The 24,815-nt window shown below is 34.7% G+C and overlaps 1 pseudogene; it reads right to left on the reverse strand.

The window, feature by feature from the left end:
- Positions 1–18,831, reverse strand: part of LOC142321475 (cAMP-dependent protein kinase type I regulatory subunit-like) — an 81,270-nt pseudogene extending 62,439 nt beyond the window's left edge.
- Positions 18,832–24,815: the final 5,984 nt, after the last annotated feature.

Consider the following 24,815-nt stretch of genomic DNA (forward strand, 5'->3'; position numbering starts at 1 on the left):
TTCCTGTTAGCCTCCGGTAACTACCGTTTAGATAATTCTTCAGAGGATGAATGAGGATGATTATGTATGAGTGTGAATGAAGTGTAGTCTTGTACATTCTCAGTTCGACCGTTCCTGAGATGTGTGGTTAATTGAAACCCAACTACCAAAGAACACCGGTATCCACGTTGTAGTATTCAAATCCGTGTAAAAATATCTGGCTTTACTAGGACTTGAACGCTGTAACTCTCGACTTCAAAATCAGCTGATTTGGGAAGACGCTTTAACCACTAGATCAACCCGGTGGGTTACGGATTTTTCACCTACATGAAACAAACACAACGAGATGAACGAGGCAAGTCTTTTGGGAACTGGTTTAGCGATGTATTAAGATAATTAGCTTGCTGTCGTAGACAAAGCCCCTTTTCATTCCGTAATAATACTACAAAGATTTTTTTTTAATTTTTAAATACTTGCTTTCTACTTTTTTGTCGTACTTTAATCAAATTATTAACATAGATTGCACGATTTTTAATTGTTAGGTTAATTTGGATTTCAAAAGATATCATCATATATTGAAATTTATAAAATATCAAACAAATTTTCAACCAAATATTTACTGTACAAATTAACGAAACGGTGAAATTTTTGATTACCGAAAGACAACTGTAAATTAACAAAACTTTTTTTGTCGCTTATATACATTTTACAAATTTACCCCCGTACAGGGGATGTTTGGAAAAGTAACGGTGGAATATTGTATTGTCACCCGACCTTAGTAACTGAATTGCCAGGAAGTATGTTAAGTTAAGTACGCAAGATTTGAGGAATAAACATGAAAAAAAAATTTAAAAACATTGCGAGTTAAAATAAAGCAAGTAAAAAAGGAAAAAATTACAGCCGCGTTTTAGAAAAAATAACGATATAAAAATGTGACTTAAATCAAAAGGAGTGAATTTGAAAGAAGATAAAGTTAAGGTACTATTACTGCAAAAGGTTTCGCGAATTAAAAATAATTTTTACGAGTATAAAATCGACGAGTTCAGAAGATCCAGTGCTAATCGAAATCGTGCTTCGATTACCTCCCTATCTTTATGACCTCGATGAGTTAATTTGGGGACAAATTAAAAGTTACGTAGCGTTAGAAAATAATACTTTTAAAATATTTAATGTTAGAAATTTATGCTTAAAAGCTATCGGGCCAGAAGAAATGGAAAAACTGTATAAAACACGCAACGGATACTGTTGAATGATATTATTGGGAACCGGATAATATAGTAGAAAACAAAATTGAGCCTCTCTTAATACTGACAACACTATGGATTTCTCGTTATCAGATGATGAAAACCGAATTGAATTTATTATTTGTTTATTATCATAGAAATTTAATCTAAAATATCAGTGAACTCTTTCTGTTAGTGGACGATTGACAATTTCATAATTCTTAAAAAACCGAAGGAAACTACGTAACGATAAATAATTTCAATGAATAAAATACTCACGGGTTTACAAGAAAATAAATATTTATCGATCGTTTAACATGTCTATTTGTTTACTTTTAAAATATACGAATAGTTTTTTTGTAAAATAAAATAGCGCGTCGTTACTGAATATTAACGTCGCATAGCTTCTTTTATATTCATCAGGATTTACATGAGAAGCTTGCGAATCGGCCGCCTGAACACTCGTGAACTCTGTAAGCTAACTGAATTAGGTATAGTTACCGAGTATAATTTTTAGTCGATTATATCTCGACTAGGAGCCCGTACTAAAATTTACGAGTCGATACCGCAAGCTGTATTTTAAATAATAAATATATCTAAGTCTATTTAATTTACAATCTCTACTTAGGAATTTTTCCGATAGAAAAAATATATGTACGTACTTTTTTATAACAATACTATATTTGTTAACGTATCGACAACAAAATAATATTTAATATTTCTATATAACAATGTACAAAAATGAAGCGTAAAAAAAAATTAAACGTACGTTTTATTTCAAAAAAATATGTAATAGTTATAGTAATATATTAAAATACGAAGCAGTCCTGAGTAACTCGCACACAGTAATTTATTGAAATCAATTATGCACAATAAAATCAGCCAACTGAATACAAAAACAAGGCTTCGTTACAAAATATTTCACGCTTTTTCTTTTTTTTTTATACACGAAGAAATTATTCATACGACTAAAATAGATTCCGAATATAATAAACCTGATTTTCCATCTAGCGACAACGCTTCGTGTATCGTCATAAATAAATTACATTTCTAAAAAATTACCGAACAGAGCAGTTGTCAGTTACCTAACGTAACTGCTTCTTTACCGTAACTGTGATCCACGATTTACTTTATACAGCATAAAAGTCTTGTTAGGTTATGCGACCAGAATTATTTCATTTGACCGATCTGACTCGACTTGTAGGCGAAGTTCGTTCGTACCACGATGACTAGTTATTTTTTACTGTATTATTCAAAACACGCGATCCAAGAAATAGCATTATTATAAAAAGAGTTTACGATAATATCTGATATATTATAAACGTATGTTAATTTTCCAAAGATCTAAACGATTTAAATAAACGCAAATAAATTCTAATAACGGGTACGGTTAAGACTTAAATAATTAAGTATCTAGCTAGTATATATAAATAAGTTTAAAAGTTAAAATGAAATTATCATTAGACCAGATTAATATTGTTTGCGTACAGCCTACAAAAACCTATCACGCAAATTTCCGTTTGAGAGAATAAATTAATTATTTCTCTTCTTACAGATTACTATAACGCAATTTTATCTTCGAGTATTAATACCTGAATTTTAAAACCCATTACAGTCTATAGATATCTGTACCGTTCTGTTTACTATGCAGCCACCGAACAAGATCCAAAGGCCATTTCAAAACCCAACAGATATACAAACGACGCGCGAGTACATAAACCCAACGGGTCATTACCTGGATTTACAGAAGCCAAACCGAAGAAGACACAAATGTTAAGGAAAGGCGATAATCGACCGCGCAGGAAACGTGACGGAACAGAAAACGTTAAGTTTTAAATCCCGATTGACTTTACTCAAAATGCGTACAAACTACTGAATTATGAAAAATCTCATACGGATTTTAATATAAAATCGAATCGCCGGATTTGGAAAACCGAAAGACTTAACCGTCTCAAAGATTTATGTACCAAAGTAACATTTTAAGTCTTCGGCAAATTTACATCGTAACTTTTTAAAATTGTCTCTTAATTCACCCACGGGAGGCCACTCGTGCTATCGTGAAGTCGTGGTTACAAATACGGTAGAATTTCACGAAGCAGTTTTTTTTTTTTAATTTTTTTTTCTAGCAGTTACAATTTTTTATTCTTTACATATAAGACAATGTTTGAATAAAATTAAAAATAATATGTAAATATAACAAACTATTTCAATGAAATGAAAGAAATTATAAATCGACTTAAAGTAAAGAACAGACTGAAGTAAAAAGAAAAAAAACAAAGAATTGCACTACCTATTCTACGAACATGTCAAGCTGGAACTCACTGAAGATGTTCTCTTATGGAATACGTAGAAATATAGTTATCGTGGCCAAAATATCTTCTCGGCCAGAAAATATTAAGACAAACCCAAGCAAGAATAAATAACGTGTAAAAAGATGTCTGGAATTTAAAATATACGAAAAAGAACCTTCCGATTTAACAGCAGATTGAGTTATTAATTCTTGCGTAGAACCGATTTTATCTATGAACAGAAGTTACATATAAAAATGTAAGATCAAGAACAAAAATCGGAGAGACAGAAAAAAAGATAAGCGGAAAAGAAAAAGAAGTGTAACAAGATACGGAGAAATGCGGAAGAAGCCTTCGTCCAGTAGTAGGCCATTAATAAAATTACATATTCTAAAACCGGTACGCAAAGACAGGATTGCGTATAATAATGAATAAATCATTTTAAAAATATTTATAGAACACTGTACTGGCATTTTGGGGAAAATATTTAAAAAATTCTTAGATTGTTAATTTACAATTAAAGAAATTAATAATAAATGTGCAAAAAAAGGCCTAACGTTTTTTTCTAAACTATAAAAAAATACAAATTAAAACGATTAAACACAAATTATGGACAGCTAAAATCGAGATAATATTTTAGACATTAAATATTGATATATTACAACACAAATATTTATTGCGTAAGCCAAAAAACAGCAATATCTTGGTAAATTGCTTAAAACACATTGCGATTATCCGTTTTCACGTTTTTCCGCCATAAGAATTCTTAAGTAGCGGCCTAGAAATTCTTTTGCTGCGCCTAATCTACGATACGTTTTATTTTTTGCTGCCCCCTAAATTGTCGTACTATTTTTGGAATATGCGTCCCCCGTAAAGCATTGATATGAACTCATTTCTAATTCGAGGCCAGTATGGATTCATGAAAGGGCTTGGCATCGAGGATTACATCTTAAATATGCTCTTGCCGAGGTGGAAAACGCCGACTGTAAATATGTTTTGGCTATTTTTATCGACGTAAAGGCAGCATTTCCTTCCTTGTGTTGGAGTTCTGTCCTCTATGAGTTGGAACGCCGCAATGTTCCCGTAGTCCTGCAGGCCGTAGTACGGAACTACTTGTCGGATCGCACGGCTCTATTTAAGGATGCGCACCTAGTTGTGGAAAAATCCGTCACCAGGGGAAGCCATCAGGGCTCCGTTTTCGGTCCCTTGCTGTAGAACCTGGTATTCGACCGATTTTTGGGACTGACATTCCCGGAAGGAGTCACGGCCCAGGCTCTCGCCGATGACTGCCTCCTATTAGTTCGTGGTAATTCACGACCGCAGCTAGAAAACCGAGCGCAGGCGGCTTTGTCACTCGCAGAGGGCTGAATGTACATTCAAAATTTAAGGATTTCTGTGCCCGAGACGAAGTTTATGCTTACAAGGGTGTAGACAAATTACCATACAATCGTAACCCCCGTATAAGTATAAAGGCTTGTACTCAGTCGAGTTCCAGTCGATAAGTACCTACGTGTTTTGTTTGATGAGAAGTTGCTGTTTTAGCGATCACATTAGGCAAGTAGCAGCGGACGCCGTCTCTGTGATGCACAAGCTTAGGAGGATTGCTCGGAAGGATTACGGACTATCGGGCCGTCATTTGTACATAGCGTACCGATCTGTCTTCAAAGGTTTGACCTTTTACGCCGCGTCCGTTTGGCCGCGTAGGTGGAAAGAAGTCGAGCACTTATTCAAAATTTAAGGAGTGCCCAGTGCAGAGCCTTAATTGTACGCACTGGTGTTTTTAAAACAACCTCCTACGAGGCTACCATTGCAACGGGAAAGGCTCTCCCAACCGATTTAGTGGTGAAAGTTCGGGCGGCCACGTGGAAATTGCGAAGAGGCAGTGAGGCTAAGGTATCTGAGATGCGGTTTCGAGCCGGGCCTGTACCTGAGCGGATCGATCTCAATACACCGGTTCTAAATTTCGATTAGTTGCCCGTCTCCTGCCTGCGGAGGAGGCTTTACAGCCTCACGATAGAAACAAGAATGGCACGCCACAACTAAAGGAAGGTCCTTGTATAGATTTATACAGGATCTGGGGGGATGGTTTGCCTCTCCTTCGTTTTTAAGGGCGACGGGAGCCCGAGTGCTTTCCAACAATGTAAATTTAAACCGATATTTGTTTCGGCTCCACCTGGCAGCTGATGAACTGTGCAACTGCGGGGAGGTCCGATCGAACGAACACATGATATTCGATCGCCCAGCTCTTGGGGAGGGCCAGAACTCAGGCCACCATGGAACTTAGAGGTCAAGGGGAAAATCGGCCACTCACAAGCGGCAAGTCAATGTGGCGAGAGCCGCATTGTCGGACCGTGTGGGAGTTCCTTGATGCGGTAGCTTTATTCAACCGACATCAGTAGTTTACCTAAGCGAAAAGACTCCTATCGCGCTGCTGTAGGAAGCTAACCGAGAGATACGGCTGGCTACCAGCCAGAATAAGGCTCCATGCGCTTTAATGGTGGACAGGTACTTGCTGACATTCAACGACCTAGGCGTGGCAGCGAATCGCTGCCTTTAACAAGATAAATCAATTACTGATAGTCATATATGTTTTAGTAGTTGACGGGGTGCGCCTACCCACTACAGTGATGTATGACAAGTGGGCGGTGGGAAACGCAAGCGAGTGGTGTATAGTACCACGCTTATTCCGCTCACGCTTTTAGGTTAGCTCTGCGAGCTAGTTATGACACCGGTCGCTAAACTGTTTCGCGGCTCAGTAGCAGTTTGTGGCACAGATAATCGGTCTTATGCTTTAGGGTGACCGAATGAGGAGGTGGCGGGAGAAATGCTAAGCAAACCGACAAGCCGATTCACAACGAACGAGTGTATACAACACTTGTGACACCGGGTTTATCGATGGTGGTCTGCGGATTTTTCACCTTTCTTTCTTTCTTTCTTTCTTTTCCTGTTTAGCCTCCGGTAACTACCGTTTAGATAATACTTCAGAGGATGATATGTATGAGTGTAAATGAAGTGTGTATTGTACAGTCTCAGTTCGACCAGTCTGAGATGTGTGTTTAATTGAAAATCCAACCGCCAAAGAACCCCGGTATCCACGTTCTAGTATTCAAATCCGTGTAAAATTAACTGGCTTTACTAGGACTTGAACGCTGTAACTCTCGACTTCCAAATCAGCTGATTTGGGAAGACGCGTTAACCGCTAGACCGACCCGGTGGGTTGCACATTAACCGTGTTCAAAATATATATCCCGTTGTATGCTACCCACCGATCACAAATTATAATTCGATCTGGTACACTACACTCTGCAATAACCTATCTCCAGAACGATTATCTAGTGCGAAATGTAATATACCCCAGCCACACGGGACAGCCCTTCAAAACCCGTTGCTTCTGAAGGACTCTGCCGACGTTATTCTTCCTCCTTACGAATAGAGACTCGTCGATTTGTACTGTCAGACCCGGGCCACCGATTACACGAATTGATTTTTTCATTTTTCGGCGCACACTTCTTGTAATTTCTCCATTTGACAGCTGGGTTGTTATGAATACTTAATTCGTGTTCCCAGAATGCCTCGTAGAATTCAGTAGATCCACGAACAAATAGTAAATTTTATGAAAGCTTAGTTAGAGTCCTACAACCGTGTATCGGGCCGCATTTGTATATAGGTTCGGCACCGCCTGCTCTTACACTGCTACCGTTTCTGTCATTAGAAATATTTAACGCACGTCTTGCCGCCGATTACAAAGTTTACGTTACGGTAAAATACTAAAACGGTTGAAACATACAAGCACGATTCATTTTATCTTTTGATAAAACAAATAATTCTAACGCGTTCGCAAGAAGATTAATAACGAAGCCGAATTGTAATTACTACAACGGTGACAATTGTAGCACAACACTGCTCGATTAACTACGATGTGCCGATGTAATTTAAAGATTAAATACCAAACGATCCAAATAACAGTACCTGAAGAACGACGATGTAATCGAACAAGTACGAGCGCGCTTGCTAAAGTCTAACGTAATAATCATAACTGCACCGACTTCTTGGCTAGAAATATCCTAAACTCGAGACAAGAATCAACGTGAACTTCAGTTACAAATTTTGTTAATACGTGCGGCAATAAATGTAATACAAATCGTGGGCTTATGAGGTTGGACAGACTGGGAGGGTGGATAATTGAGGATAGCCGATACGAAACTCGAGGAGAAGGTGAATTTTTGATCGGTAGTAATATTTTCCCTTTGTTATATACTTACTCGTGTATAAAGAACTTTCTTATAACGTAAGAGTAATTATACGCATACACGTAAACATTAATACTCCAACTAGAACGTACTAAAATCAGACTCGGTACGGTGCGGTATGTGGAGGAATCCTAATACAAGTACGACTTAAACCGAATAAGCGGCTGACTTATTCGTGCAGACTGAAGAGAACGTCAGAAGTCAGCGATTTAGTTAGAAGAGCTTGAACGAAGCGAACAAAGCAAAAGAAACTATTCTGGTAAAACACTCGGGGCGATAAACTAACAACACAACTAGCGTAGTGTAATAGATTTATTTAATTATCCGGTAAAAAATTACTGAGCAGAGAGAATCAATATGAAAATTTAATGCAGCCTCCGCCAACAGACAAATCATTTTGTAATAATGATTTTTTTACATTGTATATCAACATTTTTTTAAGTAAATAGGTTTTGTTACAAATTAAATTATTTAATCGTAAACAAAAGTCTTCTTATTTCATATTCCGTAATATCTTCAAAAGAATAACAAATTTTGAAATCGGATATTATATACGACTTAATTATCATTGTCTTCCGCAATCAGGAAATCTCATTGAAGTACTTTACTTTGTCAGGTTTTTAAAATAAATAACACGAGGAAGAGATTCCGATCAATTAATTGTATTAAATTACTTTCTACATCCTCGCTTAGAGATATGCTTCAATAGTTTGTACCTGTAATTTAAAATACGATAATTTAAGAAAGTAATAAACAATTTTTTTAAGTTATTCTTTTTTTAACTCACCTTTCCACGATTAACGTTTACACTACCGAATGCAAATCTTTTATAAAGTATGACACGGGATATCGCTACGTAGATGTATTTGCAAAATTTTCTAGCTCTCAAATTAAATAACAGTTATTAGAAAAGATTAATTTTGTTTTGCCTACCTTTAACCTTTATCCTCATCTTGTTCTCTAACATAGCAAACATCAGGGCAATTTGTGAAACGGTCGCACAAGTGGTACGCACGACAAAGGAGCGGACGACCGTTTACCGCCACAAATGAGGAAAACACTGAGCGTGCACGCGACACGGTTTTCTTAAACGGACGAGTAACTATCGATGAAGTGACACGTCGTCTGCAAATCAGTCACGGTTCTGCCTATGAAATCGTCCACAGCAGACTTGGGTTTCATGAAGTCTGTGCAAGACGGGCCCCAAAATAACTCGCACAGTCGCATAAACAAACGCGCTTGTACATCTGCCAAAAACATTTCGTTCGGTAACGAACGATCTTCTTAGACAGAATCGTCACCGGTGACGAAACGCGGAAACATCGTTACGAGGCGGAGAGTAAACGGCAGAGTATGGAATGGAAACATCCAAATTCGCCCCGCAAAAAAAAAGTTCAAGACCCAACCGCCCGCAGTAAAACTGATGCTTACGGTTTTTTGAGACTCACAAGACCCCAGTACTGGAACATTATGAGGAAAGGGGCACGACAATAAACAGTGCGCGTTACAGTGAGATGCTTACTGTCAAGCTGAAGCCTGCGATTCGAAGCAAACGCCGAGGACTGCTGTCGAAAGTATTTGTGTTGTTGCACGACAATGCCCGTCCACATACTGCTGCCCGCACTGATGAAACGCTCCAGAAACTCAACTTTGAAGTACCGGCTCATCCTACGTACAGTCCTGATCTTGCCCCTTCTGATTACCACTTGTTTCGTCCTCTCAAAGAGGCATTAATTTTTTTTTGTTTTTTGAGGGCAAAAAACGTCTATGTGTTATCATTTTTTTATGAAAAAAATAAAATAAATTAAAAACTAATCTAACGGAGGTAGTAAAACTTAAAACTAATATCACGGGTAAACACAAAAGTAAATATAATTTAACAAGGTCCGAGATGGGTGCAAAACGCCCATTCTCGGATAACAAAAAGACAAAAATAAAAAAATATAAAACCGCTAACATAAAACTTAGAACTCGGTTAAAAACTAAAATAGTAAAATTAAATAAAACTTAAAACTAATATAAAATTATATAATAAAAAATTAAAACCGAGTTAAAAGCAAAAATTAAAACGGTGAAATAAAACTTAAAACTATTATATTTACAGAATTACTTACAACTAATATCACTAAAATCTTACAACTTAAAAAAAAAACAAATAAAATTTGAGAAATTCCGATAGGGAGTGTAAAAGACTTCCTACTCGGATAACAAAATCAGAACACAGAACCAACACATATAAGTTCTTTCATTGACAACAAATGCACAATCAACTGTACCGTTTTGTTTCCATCCATCAATGTATACCACCGCGTCTGGGTTCATCTTGGAGAGAACACACTGAAATATTTGCTGGAAGACAATAGGTAGTGTTGATTGTTTATTGTATGTCGTAAGGTCAAAAGTAAAATTTATAAGGTTTATTCCCCGCGGTGGATATGAGCAACGATACGTTGGAAAGAATGACGATGTGTCAACATTTATATGCTGCAGTAGACGTCGGGTGATGCAGTACACCTACTGATGCAGTACAATGTGGATGGTCCTCGTACTTTCTTAAATTAGGATTTCTAAAGAACGAGTCAAAAGCCGGGTGATTTTGCTGTCCTTTGAGACGAGCAAAATAAGATAATAAAAGCTGGTTTCGTCTATCCCGAAGTGATGGTTCACCACAGTCTACAAGATTTTCGGATTTCTGTGCCAAAAACTTCGTTTTGGGCACAGAAATCCCAAAATTCTACACACCCATCCAGCCCTAACCGGTCGTCAAAGCAGCCCGCTCCCGTTCCGCAAGCCGCGGCCGCAAACCACCACGAACCAACAGGAGACAGTCATCGGCGAAAGCACGAGCCGCGAACCTTTTCGGGAATGTCAGCCAAAGAAATCCGTCAAATACCAAACTACAGAGCAGAGAACCGAGAACGAAACCTTGCGGGATTCCCACGATGAGGACCTTCCACAGAGAGCAGCGCATCTCCAAACAGAGCCTGACAAATAGTTAGACAAATAGTCTCAAACTACGGCCTGCAGGGCACAGTACCATTGCGGTCCTCCTACTGATAGAGGATACAACTCCAATACAAAGAAGGAAATGACGCCTCAATGTCAAAAAAAATTGCCAAACACATCCACAGTCGGCGCCTTCCACTTCGGCATGTGCATTCAAGATGCAATCCTCGGTGAATCCACCTTCATGAAGCCATACTGGCTTCGACTAAAAAGACATCTCACATCGATGCATCCCCAGAGCCGCCCCACAACCAGCCCCCCGAAGCAACCCGCCGAAAACCATCAAGAAGCCGACAACCGCCGACCGAACCAGAACCCCTTCCCGGCTCCAAAAGCACCCTCACCAAAGCCACTTCCCGACAAGCGGAAAGAAGCCCAAACCAAAGAAAGCAGAGGCAGATAAATGTGAAGAATACAGAACAATTAGTTTAACTAGTCACGCATCAAAAATCTTAACTAGAATTCTATACAGAAGAATTGAGAGGAGAGTGGAGGAAGTGTTAGGAGAAGACCAATTTGGTTTCAGAAAAAGTAAAAGTATATGGACAAGAGAAGCAATTTTAGGCCTCAGATTAATAGTGGAAGGAAGATTAAAGTAAAACAAACCGACATACTTTGCGTTTATAGATCTAGAAAAGGCATTCGATAATGTAGACTGGAATAAAATGTTCGGCATTTTAAAAAAATTAGGGTTCAAACACAGAGATAGAAGACAATTGCTAACATTTACAGGAACCAAACAACAACAGTAATAATTGAAGAACATAAGAAGCTGTAATAAGAAAGGGAGTCCGACAAGGATGTTTCTAATCCCCGTTACATTTTAATCTTTACATGGAACTAGCAGTTAATGATGTAAAAGAACAATTTAGATTTGGAGTAACAGTACAAGGTGAAAAGATAAAGATGCTACGATTTGCTGATGATATAGTAATTCTAGCCGAGAGTAAAAAGGATTTCGAAGAAACAATGAACGACATAGATGAAGTCCTACGCAAGAACTATCGCATGAAAATAAACAAGAACAAAACGAAAGTAATTAAATGTAGTATAAATAACAAAGATGGACCCCTGAATGTGAAAATAGGAGGAGAAAGGATTATGGAGGTAGAAGAATTTTGTTATTTGGGAAGTAGAATTACTAAAGATGGATGAAGCAGGAGCGATATAAAATGCCGAATAGCACAAGCTAAACGAGCCTTCAGTAAGAAATATATTTGTTTACATCAAGAATTAATTTAAATGTGAGGAAAAGATTTTTGAAAGTCTATGTTTGGAGTGTCGCTTTATATGGAAGTGAAACTTGGACAATCGGAATATCTGAGAAGAAAAGATTAGAAGCTTTTGAAATGCGGTGCTATAGGAGAATGTTAAAAATCAGATGGTTGGATAAAGTGACAAATGAAGACCTATTGCGGCAAATAGATGAAGAAACAAGCATTTGGAAAAATATAGCTAAAAGAAGAGACAGACTTATGGGCCACATACTAAGGCATCCTGGAATAGTCGCTTTAATATTGGAAGGACAGGTAGAAGGAAAAAATTGTGTAGGCAGGCCACGTTTGGAATATGTAAAACAAATTGTTAGGGATGCAAGATGTAGGGGGTATACTGATATGAAAAGACTAGCACTAGATAGGGAATCTTGGAGAGTTGCATCAAACCAGTCAAATGACTGAAAACAAAGCGATTCGGGCACGATATTATACTTCCAAACAGATTACAAAAAGATAAGACTCGGAGCAAGCAAAGCAAGCAGAGGTATATGTAAGACTGTAATTTACATTAAAATAAAAAACATATTAGCATCAACATTAAATTACTAAAATTAAACATTTTGTGTTAAAAGGAAAGATCCCGACTTATTATCTATTCCATTCATATTTTGTTGAGTTCAAGTGGCAAAATTTTGCAAAGGACCTGGATATAGCTATTCTTTGTACTTCATCAATAAATTAATTACAACCAAATTTTTACCCCTGTTTCTTGGAGAACCCAAAGATCACTCTTCGGACTGTTATTTCTGCTTAATAAATATTAAAGGGATTACGTCAAAATCAAAACATACAGTGGTGTACCCTAACTTGCAATCTGCAATAAGACCAGTTCCACACTGGAAAGAATTGCCCATACTAAAGCCTCCAGAGCATGTGACATTAGATGAAGTGAGCTCAAAGTCTGATGGAAGTAAGGAAGAAAAAAAACAGATTCTGGTGATACAATTTTTGAACAAAGCAGTTCATCCGACCCTCATTTGCTGACTCAAGAGAATCATCTTAACGATCTCATACGAGATTTAAAATTATCCAAAAAAACAGTCTGAAATGCTTGCTTCCCAGCTAAAAGGACGGAATCTTCTTCAAAAGAATACAAAGATATGTACTTATCGTAATCGTTATTCTGAATTTAAAGACTATTTTTCTGAAGAAAATGGCTTAGTGTTTTATAATGGCATTTCTTTTCTTATGGAGACACTTTGTAATGAACATAAACAAACAGAATGGCACTTGTTCACCGAATACTCTAGAGTTAGTTTAAAAGTTGTTTCTGCATAATGGCAACAAATTCCTATAGTATCTGCGGCTAACTCTGCTAGTATGAAAGAAACATATGAAAACTTTAAATTTATATTGGAAAAGCTTCAATATTCAGAGTATGAATGGAATATTTGTGGTGATTTGAAGGTAATTGCACTTATTCTTGGTTTGCAGCTCGGTTACAGAAAGTACTGCTGTTTTTTTGTGTAAATGGGATAGTAGGGACAGACAAAACCATTTCCTTAGAAAAAAGTGGCCTAAACGCGAATCACTCATTCCTGAACAGAAAGATGTGAAACATGACCCATTGTGTAATCTTTAAAATGTGCATCTACCTACGTTACACATCAAACTAAGATTAATGAAGAATTTTGTCAAGGTCATGGACAATACTCGTGGTTTCATGTACTTAAAACAGAAGTTTCCTAAAATTAGTGATGTAAAAATTAAAGGAGGAATATTTGTGGGTCCACAAATATGACCACTAATGCATGATGAAAAGTTTGAGGAAATATTGAATCCACCAGAGAAAACAGATTGGCAAACATTCAAAAATGTTACTCAAGAGTTTTTTGGGAAATCGAAAGGAGGAAAATTACCGTGATACTGTCAATGATCTTTTAAAAATTTGGGTTATACTATGTACGTAAAGGCACACTTCCTGCACTTACACCTAGATTTCTTCCCAGAAAATCTTGGCACAGTGAGCAATGAGAATGAGGTACACTTTCATCAGATTTCAGCTATGGAAAAGATGTATCAAGGAAAATGGAATCCTAATATGCTGGCCGATTATTGTTGGACCAGCAAGAGGAATGCTGCACAATCAAAATATAGCAGAAAATCATCATTTCTTACTTTCTAGATGAGTCAAATATTTGAATATTGTGTAATTAAGAATGCAAAAAGTATTAAAATGTTTGAAATTATAGATGCCTGTCTCTCAGAAACCTTGTGTAATGGGAAAAAACCGATATCAGATTTAAATTCAATAGAAAAAATACTATTAGAAATACATATTTTTCTTCCTAGGGACAAAAAAAAAAAATACTTTTTATTCCCCAATGTTATTACTTAAATATGAAGAGTTAGGAAATCTAAAATTTTTGACATGAGTTGAGTAAAAAGAGTAACAAAGGAGGGTAAGTGAGAGTAACTAATAAAAAAAGAGATTCTAACATAATTTTTCATACGAATTTAGATTATAAAAGAGCTCAGTCACCACAGATTTATTTTTATTAGATAATCCGTGGAAAGAACAACAAATTTTTCATTGTTTTTCTTGAAGGAGATAAATTTTAAACAGTTGATAACTTTAAATATGGTAGTTCCAAACAAAACAATTTTAATGGCAAGCCAAGACAAATTTACACTGAATGGACATCATAACACTTTCAGAAACTCTTCTGACCTTCCAAGGACATCAAGAAGTTGACAAATATAATAAATTGATTTAGCACACATAACAAAATGAATTTATCAAATTATTGTAACAAATACACAGATCACTTCCTCATGTCCCTGTGCATGTGTAAATTGTATGGCCACAGCAAATAAAAATCACCTTGCACGCCTTATCTAACATAAGTAAAATATTCAAAAATAACAAACTTAAAACAACAGAAAATTTGACTTTTCTCTCCATGTAAAGAAAAGTGTTACTAAAACACAAAATTAATGGATGTTTTTTCTCTTTAAAAACACAATTATGTTCCTCTACAATGAATGACAGAATAAATATGATTTTATAAAAATTAGCAATAAAAACACTTCAGAAAGGAACTTATTCAACAATCACACAAATAAATCTTTGCAAATAAAAATTGTCATGTATACAAAGTTACATATTTTTATGGTTTCTCTTGATGACAGTAGAAATTTCAGAAACAATTTTTTACTCATTTAATGGTGGTTTTGAAAAGTTGTAATGACAACTTTGAATCTTTTCTATTAACAAGCAGCATTTTTAAAATTATATAAATAATGTAAGCATACCTTTTTACACACCTATGCTTCAATCAGAAATGTTTATTATGTACATCAGAATATGCAGTTAATTAAATAAATAATATTGTGAATATTACTCTAATTAAATGCATTATGTAAACAATAAAAATTAAAACCAAAAAGAGAAAGGCGACTGAAATAAATTTGAAATTTTGATTTAAAAAAAAAGAAGAGATAATGAAATCAAAAGTAAAGTAAAAACAGTAAACAATAATTCATGCTAACAAATGCATTCCTGAACTTGTACTAATATATTCTAAGAAATCCAACGAAAAGGTAATCTAACACTTACATTTACAGAAAATACTGCCAATTAATGGAAACGGTTCTCAAGTTTTTTTTAAATACCTAATTTCATTAATTTACTCTTTTTTATCTATTTCATTCTATTATTTAAATGTAGACAAACCTAACAATAAACTGGTTATATTATTCGGTTAACTTCACCCTTTTAGAAAACCTTGAACATTAACTAATTTTTATAACTGTTAAAAAATTCACTTAATATAGTAGAACCAATACCTTCTTCAAATGGTGTATAACAACCGATTCGGTATGTTCCATCAGCAAGTGAAGTAATATGGTTTTCTGTGAGAGACCGAGATGGATTGGTTATAGTACATGTCACTTTACGATCTTCTACTTTTCCAATTGCACCAGAATCCACCAGACACCTGTAACAGAAGAACTTAATAATGTATTATACATAAAAAATTAACTATTTTATTTCATTTGATTATATTATTTTAGACTAGAACCTAAATGTACCTCCTACAGTAAAATAGTATTTTTTCTGTAACTGCAAATTCTGATAATAAAAATTATCAGAGATCATACTACCTTCAGGTGTTTTTCACTTCTTGAAAAAAAATTTAGATTAAATTGGAATAATTATGACTTTCTCATAGTTTAACTCGCTGATTATAATAATTAAATTTTATTACATTTATATATCCTCAGTTTAATTATTTCAGCAGTTTTTTGTCAATTATAGATTCCAGTAACATGCAGTGAAACTGTATTAAACATTGTTTAAGTCTGTTTAACTATGGGAACTAGATTATTAAATGAGGCTTCAGCTATTGAAATTTTATTCTTATTTCACATCCTTCAATTTTCAGGATGCTACTCCTTGAGACAGTCCAGGATTTATACAACCATTAGTTGTAAAGGGATGTAATTTATTACCTTATCTAAAATCTTTTAATGTAATTTTCTGTAAGTTATTTCTGGGTTAAGAGTTACAACTGAGTTATTGATTGCTTCCCTTTTCATGTGATATTTGAAAGATCAAGGCTAAACTGTACAAGCTATTTTAACACCATCAATTGCTTATTTCTATTACCTGCCTTGGTTAGTACTTCAATTCTAATTTACAAGACATCCTGGACTGCTAATATGTTGTTCTTCCAGCGGACGATTTCAAGAATTCAGTTTGCTACAGTAGTAACCCTAACTATCCGCAAAGAGCTAGGTTTTCACCCATAATCTAACTTAATGAAACATAACACAAATTATAATGAAATCAACCGACGCGCGGGCATGCACACACACCACACACAATTTACACTGGTCGCAACATTTATATGAAAAAAACAAGCAATAAATTTTTACTACCAACAAAGAAATTTTTAATATCCATCAAAAAATAAAGAAATGATATAAACAGGAAGTGCAAACTAGCGAAAGAAGAGTGGATTAAAGAAAAGTGTTCAGAAGTGGAAAGAGAAATGAACATTGGTAAAATAGACGGAGCATACAGGAAAGTTAAGGAAAATTTTGGGGTACATAAATTAAAATCTAATAATGTGTTAAACAAAGATGGTACACCGATTTATAATACGAAAGGTAAAGTCAGTAGGTGGGTGGAATATATTGAAGAGTTATATACGGATGAAATGAATTAGAAAATGGTGTTATAGAGGAAGAAGAGGATGTCAAAGAGAATGAAATGGGAGAAACAATACTGAGATCTGAATTTAAGAGAGCATTAAAAGATTTAAATTGCAGAAAAGATCCTGGAATAGACGGAATACCAGTAGAATTACTGCGCAGTGCAGGTGAGGAAACGATTGATAAATTATACAAACTGGTGTGTAATATTTATGAAAAAGGGGAATTTCCATCAGACTTCAAAAAAAGTGTTATAGTAATGATACCAAAGAAAGCAGGAGCAGATAAATGTGATGAATACAGAACAATTAGTTTAACTAGTCACGCATCAAAAATCTTAACTAGAATTCTATCAGAAGAATTGAGAGGAGAGTGGAAGAAGTGTTAGGAGAAGACCAATTTGGTTTCGGGAAAAGTATAGGGACAAGGGAACCAATTGTAGGCTTCAGATTAATAGTAGAAGGAAGATTAAAGAAAAACAAACCGACATACTTGACATTTATAGACCTAGAAAAGGCATTCGATAACGTAGACGAATAAAATGTTCAGCATTTTAAAAAAATTAGGGTTCAAATAAAGAAATAGAAGAATGATTGCTAACATTTACAGGAACAGTAATAATTGAAGAACATAAGAAAGAAGGTGTAATAAGGTTCTCCATCCCCGTTACTTTGTAATCTTTACATGGAATTAGCAGTTAATAATGTTAAAGAACAATTTAGATTCGGAGTAACAGTACAGGGTGAAAGATAAAGATGCTACGATTTGCTGATGATATAGTAATTCTAGCCGAGAGTAAAAGGGATTTAGAAGAAACAATGAATGGCATGGATGAAGTCCTACAAAAGAAAATAAACAAGAACAAAATGAAAGTAGAAATAACAAATATGGACCACTGAATGTGAAAATAGGAGGAGAAAAGACTATGGAGGTAGAAGAATTTTGTTATTTGGGATGTAGAATTACTACAGATGGACGAAGCATGAGCGATATAATTAAAATGTTCGGAATGATTTTTGAAAGTATATGTTTGAAGTGTCGCTTTATATGGAAGTGAAACTTGGAAGATCAGAGCATCTGAGAAGAAAAGATAAGAAGCTTTTGAAATGCGGTACTATAGGAGAATGTTAAAAATTAGATGGATGAATAAAGTGACAAATGAAGAGGTATTGCAGCAAATAGATGAAGAAAGAAGCATTTGGAAAAATATAGTTAAAAGAAGAGACAGACTTATAGGCCACATACTAAGGCATCCTGAAATAATCGCTTTAATATTGGCAGGACAGGTAGAAGGAAAAAATTGTGTAGGCAGGCCAAGTTTGGAATATGAAAACAAATTTTTAGGGATGTATGATATAGGGGGTATACCGAATTGAAACGACTTGCACTAGATAGAAAATCTTGGAGAGCTGCATCAAACCAGTCAAATGACTGAAGACAACAAAAAAATAAATACTCAATTTTAAATAAAGCTGTACCTGCAGTGGCGTTAATATGTAAGTACCTTTTCTTTCTATTTTAGGTTGTGTAGAACAAAATGTAGTAGCTGAAACCGAATTGTTTTCTTCAAGTGATAGCGATGACAAAGACATGGATAAGGACTATATTCAAGATGAACCTATGAACTCATCTTCTGATGAAGGTAGTAAATCCTCCTACAACACAAACCACTGAAGTTAGAAACTCATTTTTCTATGAAAATAGGAATTCTATAACACAATCATCTGAAATTACACCACAAAAGGAAGGTGGAAAAGGTGAATTATCAAGAAAACGCAATTTTAATTGTTCTGACTGGAATAAAAATGTAGCAAAAATTAAGGAGAAATTCTGGAAAACGTTATGTTAGTGCTTCTGGTAATTGGTTAACTGGCATTTCTCTTGCCACATTAAGCAGGGTGCTATTCACCACCCGCTTATATGTCCCAACCGCTCACTTTTCAAACTAAATCTAGATCAGGGAGGCGTACCCCTCGTTACTAATTACTAAAAGTCATTAAAGTTAATAAAATAAAAGACAGCAATTTAGGCTGTCATGCCTCAGTCGCTGTACACCAGTTAGTGCCTGTCCACCATTTAAAGCACTTGGAGCTTGTATCTGGCTGGTGGTCAGCCATTATCTCAGGAAAAACTTCTCACAGCGGCGCTATAGGAATCAGTATAACCCAGATTAATTAAAAAACTCTAACGATGACGGGTTGAACTTCGCAACCTCATGGAGGAACTCCCACATGTCCAACAATGAAATCTCTTTACACTGACTCGCCGTCAGTGTAAAGAGATTTCAGAAAGAACATTACACCCACCTTGCCATACTAAACATAGGTTATCTCGCAGTGATAAAATTTCACATTTACATAGGCAGTAGTTATTACAGTCCTATTGAAGGCTAATCGTCAAAGGGATTACATATATCAAAAAGAATGACAATAATTGAGCCAAAATATAGATATGCCACAAGCGAAAGTGCTAAATCGTTAAATTATACATATTCCTTCATAGAAAGATAAAAATATTAAGTGTGTAAATTATTTTTCATGAATGCTCTTAAAATAAATAATAAAGTAATTCAGACAACTATAAAGAAAACCATAAACCAGGACAGTTGAAATTAGTAGACAGGGTAAGCACATCAAGAAATCTGTTGAGGAAATTGTAAATGATGGAATATGTAACCACATGAAGTCGTTACTGAGAATACATTCTCATTACTAATACAAAGACTCAAAAAAAAAAGAATACGTTGATGGAAGCTTAAATGTACAAGAAAAATGTATTACAACCAAAGAAAACTTTGCAAAGTTCAATATTTATGACAGTATTTTCCAAAACGAATTTAATATCTCTTTTTTTATACCAATGTATTCTTTGTGAAACAAGAAAAAATATGAATCAGTCTAATATCACAGAGAACAAAGAAAAATTTACTGAACATGATGAAGAAAAGAAACTTAGCCGACAACAAAAAGATAAAGATATAGAATTATGGTACTTATGTATTCACGCCGCCGCAGCAACAGCTGCTGTTTAGGTTATGTTGACTTCGTGTACTGACAAATCGTACGTATATGAAAATAACCTTTCTTTCTTTTTCCTGTTTAGCCTCCGGTAACTACCGTTTAGATAATACTTCAGAGGATGAATGAGGATGATATGTATGAGTGTGAATGAAGTGTAGTCTTGTACATTCTCAGTTCGACCATACCTGAGATGTGTGGTTAATTGAAAACCCAACCACCAAAGAACACCGGTATCCACGATCCAGTATTCAAGTCCGTGTAAAAATATCTGGCTTTACTAGGACTTGAACGCTGGAACTGTCGACTTCCAAATCAGCTGATTTGGGAAGACGCGTTCACCACTAGACCAACACGGTGGGTTAAAAATATATCAAAATAACCTAACTAAATATAACCTACGCTCGCTTCGCTTGCTAACCTCTTATAATTAACATTAAATATGCATAATATATACAACTTATTAATAATATAACATTGTAATTAACTAGGCGTCAAATAATGGGCAGGCAGGAGTAGGTTTCGTGATGAACAAGAACATAGGGAGGAGAGTGGAGTATTTCAAGACGCATAGCGATAGAATAATTGTAATAAGGATAAAATCAAAACCTTAACCGACAACGATTGTTAACGTCTATATGCCTACAAGCGCCCATGATGATGATGAGGTAGAATGTGTATACGAAGAGATTGAGGAAGCAATTAAACACGTAAAAGGAGATGAAAATTTAATAATAGTTGGAGATTGGAATGCAAGCATTGGAAAAGACAAGGAAGTAAATATAGCGGGTGAATACGGGCTGGGAAAAAGGAATGAAAGAGGGGACCGACTTATAGAGTTTTGCACAAAGTATAATTTAGTAATCGCCAACACCCAGTTTAAAAATCATAATAGAAGAATATACACTTGTAAAAAGCCAGGCGATACTGCAAGGTATCAGATAGATTATATCATGGTTAAGCAAAGATTTAAAAATATACTCGTTGACTGCAAAACTTACCCTGGAGCAGACAATGATAGCGACCATAATTTGGTGATAATGAAATGTAGATTGGGGTTTAAAAACCTGAAGAAAAGGTGTCAGATGAATCGGTGGAATTTAGAGAAGCTTGAGGAAGAGGAGGTAAAGAAGATTATTGAGGAGGACATCGCAAGAGGTCTGAGTAAAAAAGATAAGGTAGAAAATGTAGAAGAAGAATGGGAGAATGTTAAAAAGGAAATTCTTAAATCAGCAGAAGCAAACTTAGGCGGAATAAAGAGAACTAGTAGAAAACCTTGAATATCAAAGGATATATTGCAGTTGATGGATAAAAATAGAAAGTATAAGAATGCTAGTGATGAAGAATGTAAAAGGAACTATCGGCAATTAAGAAATGCTATAAACGGGAAGTGCAAACTGGCGAAAGAAGAGTGGATTAAAGAAAAGTGTTCAGAAGTGGAAAGAGAAATGAACATTGGAAAAATAGACGGAACATACAGGAAAGTTAAGGAAAATTTTCGGTTACATAAATTAAAATCTAATTTTGTGTTAAACAAAGATGGTACACCAATATACAATACGAAAGGTAAAGTCGATAGAAGGGTGGAATATATTGAAGAGTTATATGGAAGAAATGAATTAGAAAATGGTGTTATAGAGGAAGAAGAGGAAGTTGAGGAGGATGAAATGGGAGAAACAATACTGAGATCTGAATTTAAGAGAGCATTAAAAGATTTAAATGGCAGAAAGGCTCCTAAAATAGACGGAATACCTGTAGGATTACTGCGCAGTGCAGGTGAGGAAGCGATTGATAGATTATACAAACTGGTGTGTAATATTTATGAAAAAGGGGAATTTCCGTCAGACTTCAAAAAAAGTGTTATAGTAATGATACCAAAGAAAGCAGGGACAGATAAATGTGAAGAATACAGAACAATTAGTGTAACTAGTCATGCATCAAAAATCTTAACTAGAATTCTATACAGAAGAATTGAGAGGAGAGTGGAAGAAGTGTTAGGAGAAGACTAATTTGGTTTCAGGAAATGTATAGGGACAAGGGAAGTTATTTTAGGCCTCAGATTAATAGTAGAAGGAAGATTAAAGAAAAACAAACCGACATACTTGGCGTTTATAGACCTAGAAAAGGCATTCGATAACATAGACTGGAATAAAATGTTCAGCATTTTAAAAAAATTAGGGTTCAAATACAGAGATAGAAGAACAATTGCTAACATGTACAGGAACCAAACAGCAATAGTCGTGTACTGACAAATCGTACGTATATCAAAATAACCTAACTAAATATATCCTACGCTCGCTTCGCTTGCTAACCTCTTATAATTAACATTAAATATACATAATATATACAACTTATTATAATATAACCTTAATGTTATAGCACTGAAATCCAATTAATGTTAATCCACCGAAATCCGATTGACTAGTTTGTTTTTAAATAAAGCTATAGCTGCAGTGGCGTTAATACGTAAGTACGAGAATTAGTTAAGGGTGAAGATGATTTAATGGTTTGGACATATGATATTCAGGCATATGATATGGAGATTTTTCATTGTTTAACTTTCCTTTCTTTTTCCTGTTTAGCCTCTGGTAACTACCGTTTAAATAATTCTTCAGAGGATGAATGAGGATGATATGTATGAGTGTGAATGAAGTGTAGTCTTGTACATTCTCAGTTCGACCATACCTGAGATGTGTGGTTAATTGAAACCCAACCACCAAAGAACACCGGTACCCACAATCTAGTATTCAAATCCGTGTAAAAATAACTGGCTTTACTAGGATTTGAAAGCTGTAAGCAATTTTAGGCCTCAGATTAATAACAGAAGGAAGATTAAAGAAAAACAAACCTACATACTTGCCGTTTATAGACCTGGAAAAGGCATTCGATAACGTACACTGGAATAAAATGTTCAGCATTTTAAAAAAAAATAGGGTTCAAATACAGAGATAGAAGAACAATTGCTAACATATACAGGAACCAAACAGCAACAGTAACAATTGAAGAACATAAGATGGACCACAGAATGTGAAAATAGGAGGAGAAAAGATTATGGAGGTAGAAGAATTTTGTTATTTGGGAAGTAGAATTACTAAAGATGGACGAAGCAGGACCGATATAAAATGCTGAATAGCACAAGCTAAACAAGCCTTCAGTAAGAAATATAATTTGTTTACATCAATAATTAATTTAATTTCAAGAAAAGATTTTTGAAAGTGTATGTTTGGAGTGTCGCTTTATATGGAAGTGAAACTTGGACGATCGGAGTATCTGAGAAGAAAAGATTAGAAGCTTTTGAAATGCGGTGCTATAGGAGAATGTTAAATATCAGACGGGTGGATAAAGTGACAAATGAAGAGGTATTGCGGCAAATAGATGAAGAAGGAAGAATTTGGAAAAATATAGTTAAAAGAAGGGAGGCCTAATATTAAGGAATCCTGGAATAATCGCTTTAATATTGGAAGAACAGGTATAAGGAAAAAATTGTGTAGGCAGGCCACGTTTGGAATATGTAAAACAAATTGTTGGGGATGTAGGATGTAGGGGGTATAGCGAAATTAAACGACTAGCACTAGATAGGGAATGTTGGAGAGCTGAATCAAACCAGTCAAATGACTGAAGACCAAAAAAAAGGTTAGTTTTCAAATTGTTAGTTAGTTGTGAATTGTTAGGTTAGTTTTGTATTAAATTAAATATATTTTGGAAATTACACCAACTCAATTAATGATATTTGCAGCTTGTAACTGTTTAATGTAATTAAAAACAGTACACTGATCAAGAAAAGTATTTAAAAGAAAAAACTTTTAAATTAACATTGAAATTATTAGGTTAGTTTTCAAATTGTTAATTAGTAGTTTTGTATTGTTAGGTTAATTTTGTATAAAATTAAATATATTTTGAAAATTACACCAACTCAGTTAATGATATTTGCAACTTGTAACTGTTTAATATAATTAAAAACATACTGATCAAGAAAAGTACTTAAAAAAAAAAAAAATACTTTTACATTAATAACTCTACATTAACCGGTTTAATTGTAAATTCACAATATAATAAACTACCTATTCAAATTATTGCAGAATTCTATCACAAATTTAGAAATTTGTATTTGTGCTTTATATCAAGTTATATTTAGTTTCATAACATATCTAATGTAACCATAAATTGTTTTATTGGTGCTACAAATTTGTTAATAAAAAAATATTTTAAAAGATAAGTCATAGTTGGGCATTTCTAAACAAATAAATTTACTGGTTAATGTATTTTGTTCATACTCAATATTCATCCTTAATAAAATAGTTGTGTTTTACAAATCATAATTTCTTAAAACTGATTCTTTAATATCATACCTAAAATAATTAATGATTTGAGATTATTAAACAATACTACAAAACAAACATTTGTTTTTTTTTATTACAATTAATAAATTTAATTGAAATATTACATGCAGCAAATAGTTTTCATCTCATTTGTTATAATTTAATTAGTATGTAGGCTAATGTGTAATGTACGGAAATCAGGGAAAAAATATTGAATGTTACAAAGTTTTTAAATCTGACATTACCTTGTTATCTAGCAATTTATTTCTGTACATTTCCTTTATTGTTTTAGAAGA

This window comes from Lycorma delicatula, chromosome 3 (genome assembly GCF_047948215.1).
Source record: "Lycorma delicatula isolate Av1 chromosome 3, ASM4794821v1, whole genome shotgun sequence".
Taxonomy (NCBI): domain Eukaryota; kingdom Metazoa; phylum Arthropoda; class Insecta; order Hemiptera; family Fulgoridae; genus Lycorma; species Lycorma delicatula.